This window comes from Triturus cristatus, chromosome 5_1 (assembly GCF_964204655.1).
Source record: "Triturus cristatus chromosome 5_1, aTriCri1.1, whole genome shotgun sequence".
Lineage (NCBI taxonomy): Eukaryota > Metazoa > Chordata > Amphibia > Caudata > Salamandridae > Triturus > Triturus cristatus.
This window is the reverse complement of record NC_140587.1, coordinates 423,677,704-423,693,535: the sequence shown is the minus strand read 5'-3', so window position 1 is coordinate 423,693,535 and position 15,832 is coordinate 423,677,704. Positions and strand designations below refer to the sequence as shown.

General features: G+C 48.4%; 1 protein-coding gene across 1 annotated transcript in view; it reads right to left on the bottom strand.

Moving 5' to 3' along the window:
• Positions 1 to 15,832, bottom strand: part of STK3 (serine/threonine kinase 3) — a 1,017,041-nt gene that overhangs the window by 783,076 nt on the left and 218,133 nt on the right. The window lies entirely within an intron of this gene.

Here is a 15,832-nt window from a genome sequence, read left to right as displayed (position 1 = left end):
CAAGACGCTCCAGGTGTTTAATAAAAGACTCCAGAAATGTTACTCTTTAAAGGCTCACTCCTCAGGATATGAATATCTTCGCCTTATAGAATGTAAAAGTTTGGGCCTCCATATTCAAAATAGTCATGTAAAACTCTGGGAAACAAAGGGTTTCAAGGAATTAGGCCACTTTTTAATTGGTGGGAGATGTATTAATTGGGAGGAAGTTCAAATAAGATGTGGAAATCAGAGTAAGCTCCTTTTTTTTTAGTCACCTACAGATTAGATTATTAATAAACAAATATCTTCTTCCAGCCAATGTAGATACCCCTTCGGTTTTAGCCGCTCTGTTTAGGACCAAATTGAGAGGTATAGGGAATTGGTATCGATTATTCCGAAATCAAGGGGAGCCCCTAATGGTTACTAATTTTCTTGAAAATATTAAACAAGAAACACTATGCCAGCTTTCAGAGGGGGTGTGCAAATCATCTCGCAATATGGTAGTAAGGCATTGAGAGCGGCAAATTTGAAAAGAATGGCGTTTCTATCTCGCTGGATGGCTTATTACACCCCTAAAGCACTCCATAAGATGTATCCCGAGGTAGAGAATAAATGTTTTCGCTGTCAACAGATGGGAAAGGGTTCCTGGCTACATGTTTGTTTTATATGTCCAAAGCTCACCCAGTTCTGGGAAAAAATTGTGTTGAACTTAGCCATGCTCTTTTGAGTAGGGTAGAACCCGAGCCAGAGTTAGCACTTGTCGGTTTATTAAAACAAAATTATCCTCAGTTACTAACTAGAGGGGGGGGGAAATGTTTTTATCAATTTCTTTTTTGGTGTCATGTTCATTGATCCTCCACATTTGGAGAACAACCAGAGTACCGACCTTTTTAGAATGGTTTAAAAAAATGAGCAGAGTGAAAAAATTCGAAGAAGCCTATGCAAAAAGGGTGGGAGCTACTAAAAGATTTATTTCAATATGGAGCCATTTGGATCAGATGGAAAAGGACCTCCAAAGGTAAACTTATCTAAAGGATTTTTTTAGAAATTTATGTAAGCATTTGTACCTTGTCAAAGTACGGGATAGAAGTGAAGTCAATGTTATAGCTGAGTGCACTGGAAAATATATCTGGATAATATATTGGAGAGGAAGTTTGGAAAAAATAGTCACTTTTGCACCTGCACTTTATTATTTAAGAGATAGCTTTGGACAATGTAATATGTCTGTTGCGAGAACATTTCTCTAATGGTAATGATTGTATAAGTATCAGTTAATTAGTATTCTTTTTAAATACTCCTTCGATGTTTCATGCTTTTTACTCTGCTCAGTAAAAAAAAATGTATCTCTTCCACCCAAGATCAACTACCCTGAGGTCAAATGGAACATTTTGGCTGAGTGACTTACTGGTTTCCCCAGCCCATTATCTAATACGAAGAAGTGACTAAACCTGCATACAGAAAGGCCTACCCCCTCTACACCAGCTAATGCGCTCAGCTACAGATGGCTTGATAGACAATCAGAATTGCAGGTGAGACCAACAGCTGCTCATGTCTACCCTCCGTATTAATAGTGGTGTGCCGGGGACACGGTCGCTAATGAATTAACTTAATACGGAAAACTGTGCGACCTAGACAATACAATGTACAGAACACCCCACATACTTAATGTTTTAGCAACCTGACCTATAGATCCATTACGATGGCGGGCGGATCGCCACCGCCGGCCCAGCGGTGGCGATCCGCCCGCCAAATGTCCCCGGTTCACCCCCGCCATATTAGTATGGCGAGGGGCACCGCGGCGGACGGAAAGACCATCTGCCGCTTTTCCGCCGGTCGGATTGCCGAACGGGCGGAAAAGGAACACAATATGGTGGCGGTGCCTTGCAGGCACCACCATCCATATTATGATGCTTGCCTTTCCATGGCGGAGACTCTGCCATGGAAAGGCATGCGGAGGTGGTCATTGGGGGCCCGTTTGGGGCCCCCGGGAGGGGGGTGGGTGGTTGCACTGGGGGGTACCTATGGTACCCCCCTTCTTTGGCATACACAAGGTGGAAAGCACCGCGCGGTGCCTGTCACTTTGTGCATGTCAAAGCACAACAAGCATATATTGCATTGCGGTGGGTGCTGCTTATAGCACCGCCCGCCACAATGTAATATATGCGGGATGCGACCGTCAGGGTGGCGGTCGCATCCTAATTGCCATTGCGGGACCGCCGCAACCCTGGTGGTCGGTCCAATGTACCGTTACGGTGTCCGCCCGCCATCGTAATCGACCCCCTAGTTTGAACAACATTCTACAATGCAGCACAAGTGCTCCCTGATTACATGATCTGTTGTAACCAATAAAACGTCTTCCTACCACTTTTTGCTGACCTCAGTAGGTAAAGGCCTTGCAACGGAAAACTGATAAAACCCTGTAAAAGTGACCTTAATTGATCAAGACCCATGGGTAAATCAAAGGCCACTATAAAATGCTGCAGATTAGCTAAATGATGCAAGATACTGGAGCTGAATCCTGCGAGAACACATCAGAGGTACAGTGCAAGCAAGCTCTTTAAGATGAAGGTGGGAGCTCTACAGACAACTAAATAAGATCTGCACTAGATGCAAAGACAGATGCAGTGGCCACAGATCTGCAGCTATTGAGGGAAATACCAACAGCAACTAAAGGAAAGAGTACAACATCATGGGAATGCACTGCAAGACCTCCTCCCTCAAACCTCAGACTTAAATAGCCAAGCTAAGGGAATCAGTAGGATTTCTCGAGGGGCACACTGAGGATGCAGAAGGCTGCACAAGATGTAATAATCTCCAAATCGTTGGCTTTCCAGAGGACATAGAAGGTACAAATGTTACAACCTGTTTTGAAACCTTTTTCCAAAATGAAGTTGACCCTCAGAATCTAGCTCCCTTTTTTATAGTGGAAAGAGGCCAGTAAGATAACCCTTTAAATCTCCTCCCTCCTTGGAGACCACAGTAAGGCTCATAGTGGCATAGAGTTTAAATTATATTAAATTAAATTAGTGGTCTCGAGACACCATACTGCAGTCTGCCAGAGAAAGAGGCAGCACCACAGAGCCTCCTTCATGAACGCTAAAAAGAAGATAAGAGAGTTTGGTCTGAATTATGCACTCCACTTTCCAGCAAAACTGAAAATAATACTGAATGAGCGCGCACACTTTTTAAGGAACTGGAAGACACCTGCCTATAAATAGAACAATTGAATGATGAATATATATCCGAAAAAGTATTATTGACTCCTCACAAACACTACAAATTGTTGCTTTCTATTTTGATACAATATATTGAATTATCTAAATATGCAGAGTAAGCATTTAAGTATGTAGAGCAAGCATTTGAAAAATCATTCAAATAAAATGAAACAAGCTGCATCACCTCTACCATTTAAGTCTAAGATAATAAAAGCGCCCAAACAAGTAACCAGTTTAAGGAAATTCATATTATTTTTACTAACAATTATACCAACTGCATGGATATTAAACACATTCAAAAAGATCTGGTGGGCTAATCTATTAAAGTGCCCATTAACAAGATAAAATATCAATACAATAAAACCATGATTAATCAGATTATTCTTGTCACTGCTAAAATCCTTCTTATGAAAAAGCTGTTGTTGGGCTCACAGAATCAAAATGAGAACTAAAATGTGCATATTTATAACTTGCCAAAACCAAAGCTCAAAACTGCAGAACGTATTTGGAAAATGTATTGCCTGAACTGCTAAATACAAAATTCCCAGAGAAATCTGAAATTGATAAAGCACACGTATGCTCTCACATCGTAAGGCAAATTAAACTAAGCCAAAATACATTATCTTTAAAGTGACGCATCATAATGATTCAGTTTTGATAAGGAAAGCATAGGTTTAATGTAACAGATTTGGAACTATGGAGTCCTTCAAGTTGCTTCCTCTTGTAACAGCACAGAATCATCTCCTTCAGCCATGGCAGTTGCCTGAAACTTCCAATTTGCCATTGTAACAGAAGATTTTTCCTCTTGCATAGAGCAAAACCTACTCCTACAACTGACAAAGTTGTAAGCCGATGAAATGCTGTTTTGCAAAAGTACTGCAGTTGTATCTTGATACTACAGCTTCACTATTGTGGTTCCCGTATAGTTAAAAACACAATCTACAGCTATAATATACATACGTATACCAATAAAAACAAAACTAGCCATGAAACCCTGGATCCATATTTTAAATTTAAAAAAAATTATTTGGTGTAAATATTTTAAAATACTACGGAGGTACCGTGGTGCTACTGAGGAACCACCATCGAAAGCAAAATGACCACACAGATGACCATGACGGTATAATTAACTTTGCCATACCTAAAAAGTACTATGGTACCAAAATAAAAATGTAAAAGAATCAATAACAAAATAACATATGATTAGGAAGAAATAAAAATAATAATAATAATAATATACAAATTCAATGAAAAAAACAACCGTTTAAAATAAGGTATAGTAAGTAAAACGTAATTGATTATTTATATTCAAAACCAACTTAAATTACACATACATTAGAGATTCAAAAGATGTTTATATTTATTACCCCGATTTCATCAGCCTCATGTTGGGGGTGAGTTTGGGAGATGTAGGGAGCTCCCAAACTAGGACCTCGGAGAGGGATGTAAGCACTGTATGCCAGAACCTGACCAATTTGCTGTATGACAAGACAGTGTGTATGAAGGTCCCTTCCACTGCTTCGCAACGTAAACAGGTAGGAGAGGGCACCAGGCCGGACCCCCATAGTCTGTATCGCATGAAATAAGCCGTTTGCAGGTTTTTTTATTGGATTAGTCTTAGGCGAGATGAGATGGCTGCACTGTGGGTAAACTCTAGGGCCTTGTTCCAGTTGTCATCATCAAGGAGGCCAACATCAGTATGCCATGTCTCTCGAGGGTGTGTCAATGAGTTGTGGCTATTTTTGACGAGGGTTTGATAAATTTTCATAATCTTATGGTCGCCCAGTTCGTCCACAAGAAGTTTGCCTTCCAAAGGTTTGAATCCAGAGATTGTCGATAGATTCCCGATATATGGAGCCAATACGAGTCAGACTACAAGTAATTGTAAAATTGTGCACGTGGCATGTGAAATTCGGTTTGCAGTTCTTGGAAGGATTTAAGTGTCGTCCCATGCATAGCTATCCCCAAGGTAGATATGCCTCTATCGTCCCAGTGTTGAAAGCTCTGCAGAGCGGCCATCTGTGGAAGGAGGCCGCCACACCACAGGGGGGTCTCCCATGTAAGCTTGCCCCACCATCCCATGTGTTTCAGTGAGTGTTTCCATACCAGAAAAACCACCCCCATCGCGGGCAGCAGGGCCCCAACGTCCGACTCTCTATGCAAGTAAGTATGTATGTATAGGGGTACGTCCCATGAGTAGGCGTTCGAGTGCATACACTGGATCGCTTCGATCCCTGTACCACCATTCATTTAGTATTTGTAGGTGTGCTGTTGCATGGTGTCACTATGTCTACTGCTGCAATACTGCCGCAATATGAAGACTGATAGCATGGACGTAGTGAAACTCGGCTAGTACCTCCTATCCTCCCCACATGAACTGGCTTAGGATAGCATTAATTTGCCAGCACCATGCGGCAGGGATCGGGTGGGGATGATTTTGTAGTTGGTATAGCAGGCGAGGCAGAGATACCATCTTAAGAATAGCAGAGTGGCCGAAGAGATAAAGTGGTAGAGTAGACCATGACCTAACATCTGCCTGTACTTGTTCCGTTAGTGGAGCTAAGTTGCGCTGCCATGCTATGAGTCGCGAGGCTGTCAAGAAGATGCCCAGATATCGCATACCGTCTGAGGCTATAGTAAGTCCCTGTGCCCAAGCACCAATCTCCTGGTGTCCGCGAGTGGCCATAGGACAGACTTGGCCGTGTTCATATAGAGCACCGAAGTCTCGCCAAACACCTCCATTATACGGAGGAGCCGGGGGCTAGATCTATGAGGATCGGTGATAAAGAATACTACATCGTCTGCATATAGTGCAATTAGGTCTGACACCGCCGGAGACCATTTGAAGCCCCGCAATTGTGCGTCCATTCTCACCCATGTCGCCAGCGGCTCCATTGCCAGTGCAAATAAATAGGGCGATAGCGGCATCTCTGACGGGTGCACCTGTGGATAGGTAATTGTGAGGAAACTGAGCCGGCTACGTGGACTGCAACTGTGAGGTCGTGTATAGTAGGTTAATACACGTTAGGAACCGCGGGCCGAAGTTTAGCTTTCGAAAAAGCGCGAAGAGGTACACCTAACTGACAGAGTCGAAGTCTTTATCCATATCTGCCAATCGCAATGCAGGGGGGGCACCCAGGTGGTCAACAACAGATATGACGTTATGTACTCGTCTAATGTTGTGGTGAGTAGCACGTCGTGGTATGAAGCCAGCTTGGTCTGCATAAACCAGATCCTTTATGTAAGGCAACAGTCTATTAGCCAGCACCTTGGCAAGCAACTTAGCCTCTAGGTTAAGAAGGGAGTTCGGGCGGTATGAGGAGTGGAGTTTCGGGGGGGTACCCGGTTTCAGAAACATCACCACCTCAGCTTGTCTCCAGTCCGGTGGGAGTCTACCCTCTTGTACCGAGGCCTGGAGTGCCGCTAAATATGGGGCTCCCAGATGTGAATATATATCTTAAAATAATTCAGAGGGGAATCCATTGGGGCTGCAGCTGCCACAAGTTCTTCAATTGTAATTGGATTGTTCAGCTGTGTCTTGGCAGCGTCTGACAGGGATCTCGGGGGAAGGTCATCTATGAATTTCTGGATAATATCTGCTGGCAAGGAATCTCAGTCTACTTATAACCGTCTATAGTAAATCAGCGAAGGTGGCAGCAAATCAAGAGCAGATCTGTCAGGACATCCCCAACTGGGCTCCTGATGCATGGTATGTGAGTTGGCCATGTGGCTTGCTGGCATAGCCTGTGCAATACCTTGCTTGATTTGTCTCCCTCTATGCTTCTTCCATTAGCTCGTCTTGATATATTTGCTGTATCTGGATCATTAGAAGACGTGGCGGAGCCTCCTCCCCACCCCGCCCTTGCCTTTTCAGAGTCAACAATAGGACTTTAATTTGTATGAGATTTTCACACTGTTGTTTGTGTTTGTGAGCGCAGAAGGAAACATAGACACTGCGCAAGGTCGGTTCCATAGGGTCCCAGCTGACACCATGGTCCCCGTGTAGGAGTCAATGTAGTTGTGTATGGCCTGGTATATGTGTGTGCGATATTGTTGGTCATGGAGGTGCCACGGGGACATATGCCAACGAAGGGGGGGGGGGGGGCGACCAGGACCCATCTGGAGGCTAAGTGATAGCGGTGCATGATCTGAGAGGCTCCGAGGCACTATCTCCGCGTCAGCGATACAATGCGCATAACTACCAGGGACAAATATATAATCGATGCAGGAGAACGCCTTGTGTACCTGCGTGTAGTATGTGTAGCCTTGTCCTATCAGGTGGAGCATGCGCCATGTGTCGGCCCATCCTTTGCCTTTGGACAGACGATGTAAGTTTGATTCTCTTGTGCTCCCAGGTAACCCAGAGGGTTGCAATCTGTCTATGTGCATTACATCGTTCCAATCTCCCCCAATGACCATTAATCCTTCCGGAAGATCAAGCTACGTGGCCATGAGCTGTTCGATGAAGGTTTGGGTCAAGGGCGGGGGCGGGGGCATATACACTGCCCAGCACCACCCTCTCACTATACAGAGTGCCTGCCACAAAGACGTATCTGCTGTGTTTAGCTAACCAAGTGTGGGTAGTGTTGAATGGAACTCAGGAGTGTATCAGAAGAGCTGTGCCTCTACAGCCTCTGACGAAGCCTGAGTGGTAGACCAGGTCATACCCGAATCTGGAGAGACATGGGATTTTCGTTCTCATAAGGTGTATTTCCTTGAGCATTAGGACGTCAGCACCCAGGGACTTGGCCGGTAGGTGAAATGCCCCACTTTTGTGTTTATCCAGGATGCCTCGAATATTCCAGCTGATAATATGGAGCTTGCTCTGTAAGGTAATATATTTATCTTCCATAAATGGGATGTCGTGTGTATGTGGGACCCTGCAGGCGGTGCATTCTAGCCTCTAATTTGGCTATTGTAATGTTTGTGTGGAGCACAGCATGTAAAACTAGTAAACAGTCCCTATACCCACCCCCAAACCCCAATACTTCAGAAACATGGAAGTATCTGTCATGGCGAGCAGTTCTGGTCTATTCCCAACGGGGTCGGTGACCGTGCCCTTCCTATGGATCCCTAGAAAACAACCAAGAAACATAACTGTTACCTGGTTTTCAGGTGATGTCCCATCTGGGACTGTAGCCCCGATATATGAGTCCTTGCAAGAGAGCAAATCCAAAACATATATGGAGGACTATCGAGTGCCATCCCCCATGGAGCCACCAGCACGCTCGCTCGCCCGCCGAGTCCGTTGAAAGTAGTCAAGAAGGCATGGTTGGATCGTTGCTGTTAGCGAGTGAGTGCCAAGAGGATCCAGACCTGTGTTGTTGTTTCCCTTTGGGCTTAGGTTGTCAGCGTGTGCTGTCACTAGTAGAAGAAAATGATTTGAGGGGTGGCGGGATTTCACGTTTATTTCCTCAACTGTCCAGGCGCAGACCTGCTCAGAAGTGTTTATTTTTTCCAACCCGATTTTATTGGTGTTCAAAGACATATACATTACATACATAGTGTACACCGATCATGTCCTCTCTCAGATTTTTTACATATACTTACCATTGGTATTATTCCCTGGTGTGCTTAAGTTAACAATACCGCTTAACAGAACATCTCCCTCGAGTTGCGCATGACAGATGTTAACATTTCGTGTGCGATAGTAGGTTCACGTGGGTCGTGCTTCCAACTCCAGCGTGCGCTGGAGTGCTGCACAATGGCCTATTCAATGTCCCACTCAGCCGCTCCCTTGGTCTAGTGCTGCGGGTTGCGGAGTGCTCGCCCCACTATCATTGTCCTGTCCTCCAGCTTGTCCTGTCCTCCAGCTATCAACTCATTCACTAGCCCTTCCCATGCTCTGGCCCCATCTATTTCGCCTATCCCCCGATGGGCTTCTCTGAGCAACAATCTGCCTTCCGCTCCCGCCCATTTCTCAAGCTCTTTTTTCCATGAGGTGATTCTGGGCCCTCCCGGCACCTTCCAATTTCTAGCTATGTCTCTTTTAGCCAGCACATCGGCCAGGTCTTGGAACTTCCCAGTTGTCCTATTTTTGGCCGTGTGGGGGAATCACCTTAGTAGGAAGTGCTCTGGGGTATGCAGGAGGTCCTTATCAGTGAGTTTGCACACTACCTGTCTTACTTCCTCCCAAAAGGGTTGAAGTGTGGGGCAATTCCAGAACATGTGGATTATGTGTGCTTCCCTTTCACCACACCGCGGGCACGCTGCCGTATCCGTGCCAAGTATCTCCTAATTCGGGACGGTGCGAGATACGCCCTATGCAAGACATAGATATTTATTAATTTAAACCGCGCGTTTCTGGATACCTTCGGGGTTCGCTCTAGGATCCTATCCCATTCCACCTCTGGTATCTGTTCGCCTAAATCTTCCTCCCATTGTAATCGCAAGCGCTCTAGTGGCTGTTGTATGCCTTGTAGAAGCATGACACTGTTTTAATACTCCCCGCAGATAGCGCCACATATCTGCACCCTGTTAGTGCCCACGGCCCGGTACCTCCCACTCCCCAGTGACATCCAATCCCTCTAGCAAGGGCTCCATGCTTCAAGAAGTGACCTCCCAGTAAGTCGTACGGAGAACTTAGCTCGTCAAATGGTAGTAACATAGAGTCTAGGTACAGGTCCCCCACAACTTTCAGTCCTGCCTCCACCCAGTCCTCTAGCCCTGCCCAGTACTCTCTCTGGTAGGTAGCGCAGCAGCTTGATGGGTATATCCGTAGAATAGGGGGTTTTGACGCCTACATGTCTCAAGTACCTGGTCCAACAACGTACCACCACCCTTGTGTCTTCGGATGTATCACGCCGCACTCGGAATAGTATTTTCGCGAGGGTTGCAGTGTCCGGCGCAGCCAAGCTCTGCTCTCGTCCTGAGTCTTGATATGCCGCCAGCCAGCACAGCGGAGCAGCTATGTAATAGCCTCAAACTCAGGGACTGCTAAGCCCCCCTCTGCCGTAGAGCACCGCAATGAGGTCAGCGCTATTCTCCTACCTCCCGCTCACCAGAGGAACGACGTGATTGCTGAATCAAGATCTTTGAATGTGGCCCATGGGATCCACACCGGGAGAGCCCTAGAATAGTACAGTAGGCGCGGAAGTGCTATCATCTTCAGAACAGCTACCCGTTCGGCTACTGACTGCGGCAGCGTTCCCCAGAAGTTCATTGCAGACTTCACCGATCTGATCGCTCTGCCCACATTACCTTCCAGTAGGTCTGCCGGCTCATGGTATATTTTGACTCCAAAGTACTGCAGACAGTTAGGTTCCCATTTCAGGTGTTCCAGTACAGGCGGGTGTTGGGCACGAGAGGGTGTGAACTGGATTTCCGCCAGTTGACCTTGAGGCCAGACACAGTGCCAAATCGGGCTAGCATGTTTATTGCTCCCCTCAGCTCCTCCGCCGTGTTGCTGAGGAAAAGCAAGAGGTCAATCGCATATAAGGCTATAAAATGCTGCTCTGTACCTGTCCCCAAGCCGCCAAAATCCCGTCCACTCCGGGCTCTGCACGCCTGCGGTTCCATGGCTAGTGCAAATAGGAGCAGTGAGAGGGGACATCCCTGCCTCGTGCCTCTCTCTACCTTCTATCTGGGTGAGATGGTCTTACCCGTGCGCACTCAAGCCGTAGGGGTCGCATACAGTAGCCGTACCCAATCTAGGAAACCTCCCCCCAATCGCACCTTAGTAAGGACGTCCTAAAGATAGGGCCACTCAAGGCTGTCAAAGGCCTTCTCAATGTCTACTGCGAACACTGCCGCTTCTCGCTTATCGTACCCGTCAGAGCCCATAATAGTAAGGAGTCTCCTAATGTTTATGGCCATGTTCCGCCCTGGGATGAACCCCGCCTGGTCTGCATGGACTAGAGCCGGCATGTGGGGGAGAAGGCGCATCTCGAGAATTTTGCCCAGGATTTTGTAATCCATGTTCAACATGGATAGAGGCCTGTATGCCGTATAATCGTGCGGTTCTTTCCCAGGTTTGAGCACCCGTACAATAAGGGCTTCTCTAGCACTCTTCGGCAGCACGCCGCCTTCGCCGGCCTCCTGGTACATCGTAATCCAGTCGGGGTGCCAGCTCTTCCGAGTAGGTTGCGTAGAACTCGAGACGGTAGGCCGTCTGTACGCTGGGTCTTATTCCTAGCCATACTTCCAATGGCAACCCGCACCTCTCGTTGCGTGATATCCATGCCCAGCTCCTGCGCCTCCTCTGGGGTTAGCCGCGCCATGCGCAGCTCTGCCAAGTATTCCCGTGCATCCGTGGAACCGTTTGTTCGCGAGCTCCTGTAAAGCTTTGCGTAGTAGCGGGCAAAGGTTTTGTTAATCACATTCTGCGCATAGTGCCTGATGCCCTCCTCGTCCTCAATTTCAACCAGAGGCGAACTCCTATTCACTGGATTCGCCAACCATGCTAGGAGTGACCCCGATTTGTCTCGCTCAGCACGAGTTCACTCCAAATATTTTTTATAGTCAAAACATAAGCCCTTCTGTCTGTTTTGCTACTTCCTCCTTGACCTCTAGCAGTGCCTGTTGGAGTTCCGGGTGCCTTGGTCTTTTATGTTCTAACCTTCTAAGAGCCGCCTCTGCCCCCGCTATTTCCTTCAGGAGGACCCGCCTGACCTCCGTAGTACGTGTTATACACTGACCCCATAGGACCACTTTGAAGGCATTCCATTCCGCGTTCGTCGAGGACGCCGTTTCCTCATTGGCTGTAAAATAGTGTGTTATTTCCCCGCTGATCTCTTCCCGAAAGACCTGATCCTCCAACGTGTCTGGGCGGAGTCGCCATGTAGGGATCGCTGACCGGGGGTGTCCCCACTTTAGGGACAGGACGAGTGGGTTGCGGTCATATATCGTTCCCGTAACATATTCTGCGGCCGTGACGTGACGCTGTGCATCCGCAGAGCTTAGGAAGGCGTCTAATCGTGCATGCACTTCATGAACAGTTAAAAAGTAGGAGTAGTCCCCATCATGGGGGTGCAAGGTCCTCCAGGCATCTATAAGTCCCCAGCTCTGTCTCCAGGTAGAGAAAGCATGCGAGGCGCGCACTGCTTGAGAATTTTTGAGAGGGGGGTGGGATCGGTCTAGTTTTGTATTGTCCACACTGTTAAAGTCACCCCCCCAGCAGGGTAGTGCCTCCCGTCAGGTAACGTAAGCAGTGACTCAGCTTTGCAAAGAAGACTGGCTGGTCCACGTTAGGGGTGGAGACGTTAATTATGTTTATTTTCTGACCCTCCAGTTGCCCCTCTGGGTCTACTATAGAACCCGTCAACTGAAATGGGATCCCCGCTTGGATCCATATTAGCACCCAGCGAGAATGCCGAGTAAGTAGTGTAAAAAAGTTGGCCCCTCCATCACCTCTGCAGAGCTTGCCCTTCTTTCTGTGTTAGCTGCGTCTCCTGCAGCACGGCTACCTGAGCTCCCCGTCGTCGGATATGGGAGAGGACTTTGTGGCGTTTCGTCATTGTGTGCATACCCATGATGTTGTATGTCATGCATTTATATTGTTGCTTGTCAGCCATTAGGGTATGTGTTTAGGTTCCAACCGCCTCCCTCCATCGCCCACGTCGACCGACTGCGTTCCCCATACTATCCTGTATAGTTCCCTGTATGCTGCAACTCAAGGTGTCCCCCGAATCAATATGAAACATTTCCCCCAACTCCCACTCCCCAGGATAGGCAGAAAAATATCCCCCACACCACAATTATAACGTCCGCAAGTGACTTCTTGCAGTTTGGTCAGTCAATTTCAAGGGGGAAGGCTGCTCGTCTGCTGTGCTCTCAGTCTCTGCAGCCGCCTCTCAATCCCATAGGCCCCTCAGGACCCCCGCTCCACCCCCCCATCAACGGTTCCTGTACCACACTGCTGAGCCAGTTGCGTCTCGTTCCATTCTAGGCTCGCACCGTAGAGGGCTCTGCTCTCCCCCGCTAGGCGATGTCCTCAGCCATCTACGGTGTAACCTTCGGGAGGACCACGATGGGTGCCTCGGAGTCGCTGGATCCATGTTCCGAGCTAGAATCTGCTGCCGTCTCACTGCCCTCAGGAGGGGCGTGATCTCTCCCGTTGCCGCTAATCAGTGTCACCACTTGCATTGCATTCTGGCATTCAAGCTGTGCCTCTTCCTGTGTCAGCGCTAGGTTCTCCCTCACAGTCCTCCAATCCCTACAACGGTGCTCTCTCCTTCTCCTTCTCCTCTTCTCCGGCTCTCATAGTGGCGGCATCCCGTCATGTTTCTCCAGCCAGTCAGCTTCCTCCTGTGAGGTCATGAAGAACTCCGTAACTTTTCATGTGACAGCTCATAGTGTGTCCGGATATTGTGTTGCATATTTGTAGTTTAGTTGCCGCAGCCTCTGTTTCACTTCCCGGTAAGATCCTCTTTGCCATTGGACCTCCCTGGATATGTTTGGGAAGATTCTCACCACTGAGTTGTCCACCTCTTTGGGTAAGGATATGGTCTCTATCCCGAAAGTGTAGCAATTTCGCTATCACCACCCTCCGCGGCACTCCACGTATAGATGGCTTCGCTGGGACTCGGTGCGCTCTCTCTAGGGCAAAGAAGTTTGATAGTCTGTCCGGCACCACTTCCTCCCGCAGCCATCTCTCCAGGTAGGCCATCATACTGCGGCCTTAAATTTTCTCTGGCAGGCCAATGATTCTGGGGTTGCTTCTTCGCCGTCCTCGGCTCGAGATTCCAATGTTTTCACTTTCGCCTCGAGCGTTGTAAGGCCTTGTTTCATGATCACTATGTCCGGCAGCGTTTCCGAGAGTTGACCCTCTGTTGTCTTGACGCGGTCCGTCAGTTTTTTGTGGTCTTCTCTGAGTAGGCCTATATCCAAGGACAGCGAGTCTATTCAGGTTTCCAGGCGCTCACTGGATGAGGTGATGGCTTGTAGTATGTTCTGCAGTGTGGGATCGCCAGTGGGGTCCGCCTGGGAAAGGGTCTTCCTCCTCTCCTCCATCTGCTTGTCCGACGGGGCCTATTCTCCATCTTTCTTCTTGAGGGCCTTCCCCATGGTATCTTCTCGTCCTGCCGTGCTTCTGGTGCTACGTGCACTCGTAAGACACCCCCCGGGCAATCGCGTCCACCACCGTCGCGGATTCTTCCAGTAGACGCTCCAGTCTTCGAACACCTTGTGCCTATGATGCGCGCCTCGATCTTCCCGTCTGCTGAGGTAGGGGGGACCAATGCTGCACTATATTCAGGCTGTTCGTGCCCACTGTGAGGGTGGCTGTGTGCGTGCAGCCCTCCTCCCAGTGGTTCTGCTTTCTCCCAACCGGGCTTTCGCAGTGGCGCTTGTCGCAAATAAGGAAGAACCCTCCATCGATTTGCTCAGCAGGTCTGGGGTCAGGTATTCAGATCGCCTCCACAACAGTAATGGCGGGCCTGCCCGCCGGCCACGCGGCGCCACGCGATGCCTCTCGGCACTCAATGCTGGCACTCTGATCATATCCGGCCATTCCAAGGCAGTATGGCCCAGTCGCCTGGAGTAGGCCTATCCTCAGAGTTCACTAAGCTGCCTCGCGTTCTCGCTGCCTGCAGGGCTCTAGGCGCTGTTCTTTGTGCGCTCGTCTGTGCGGGGTGCAAGGCCTCTTCAGGGCCTGTTCTTTCTGCTGCCGGATTGTCTGGAACTGCCCCTGCTCCCCACTGCGCGAGCCTCTCACCTCGGGGGGCCGGCGCCCTGCTCGCCGTCTCAGCAGGGCGGCGTCGCTTCTGCCCCCGTCCTCGGTCACCACTTGATCCGGGACTCTGGCTCGACACGTGGGGCTTAGTCCCGTCCACGCCAGCTTCCACTCTGCCCCTCAGGCGTACCCACAGTAGGGACCTTGGGGGCTCAGGTCAGGTCCTGCGGTGGTACGGGGGGGGGACATCCGCCGCTGTCAACAGCCGTTGCTCAGTCCCAGTTAGACTCCCGGCTCCGTCGTTTCTCATTGGGCGCCACCATCTTGGCTCCCCTCGCGGCCCGAATCGGCTCCCGCAGCTTTACCAAATCCAGTCGCTCTCCTGGGGTTTCGTCTTCTGCGGAACGCACCTCTCCCCTATACAACTTTGGGGGTGCATCGTGAGGGCCCTGTTCGTGCTCAGGGCATCAGGATGGTTGCAGATGCCGGCTGGCCGACAGGAGCTCGCAAATTTTCTGCTCATTCCATCGGTGCCAAGCCACGCCCCCAACCTACTTAGGAGTGTTGAAGAACATAGTGCGAGATTTGTAGATGCATTTCCTTTTTTAATAAATTCAGTGAAGAACATGTTAACGAGTTCCCAATTTACAATGCTGCAAAAATTATGCAATAAAAACAGACCTTTTTTGGACCAACTATTCGCAAAAGCAAACAATATATTCTCTACACAAGTTGTAAAACGCAACCGATTATCTCGGTTTAGTTCATCAGTGTAGTGACAGATATTACCAAGGCTCCTCTTCCTTCAATGCTATAATAATGCAAATAAGAAATAAAGGCTTAAGTGGCCTATACGTTATCTAGATATTTTGCTGTATATTGTTATTTCCTGTTAGATATTGTTATTTCCTGTTAGATTTAAGGGCTTTATATTATAAATGCAATCAGGTTCTCAGAACAAAAGTGTTTTCAGTCTTATTGAAAGGTGTATATACAATTCCTTATCTTTGTTGAGACCGAATGGTGT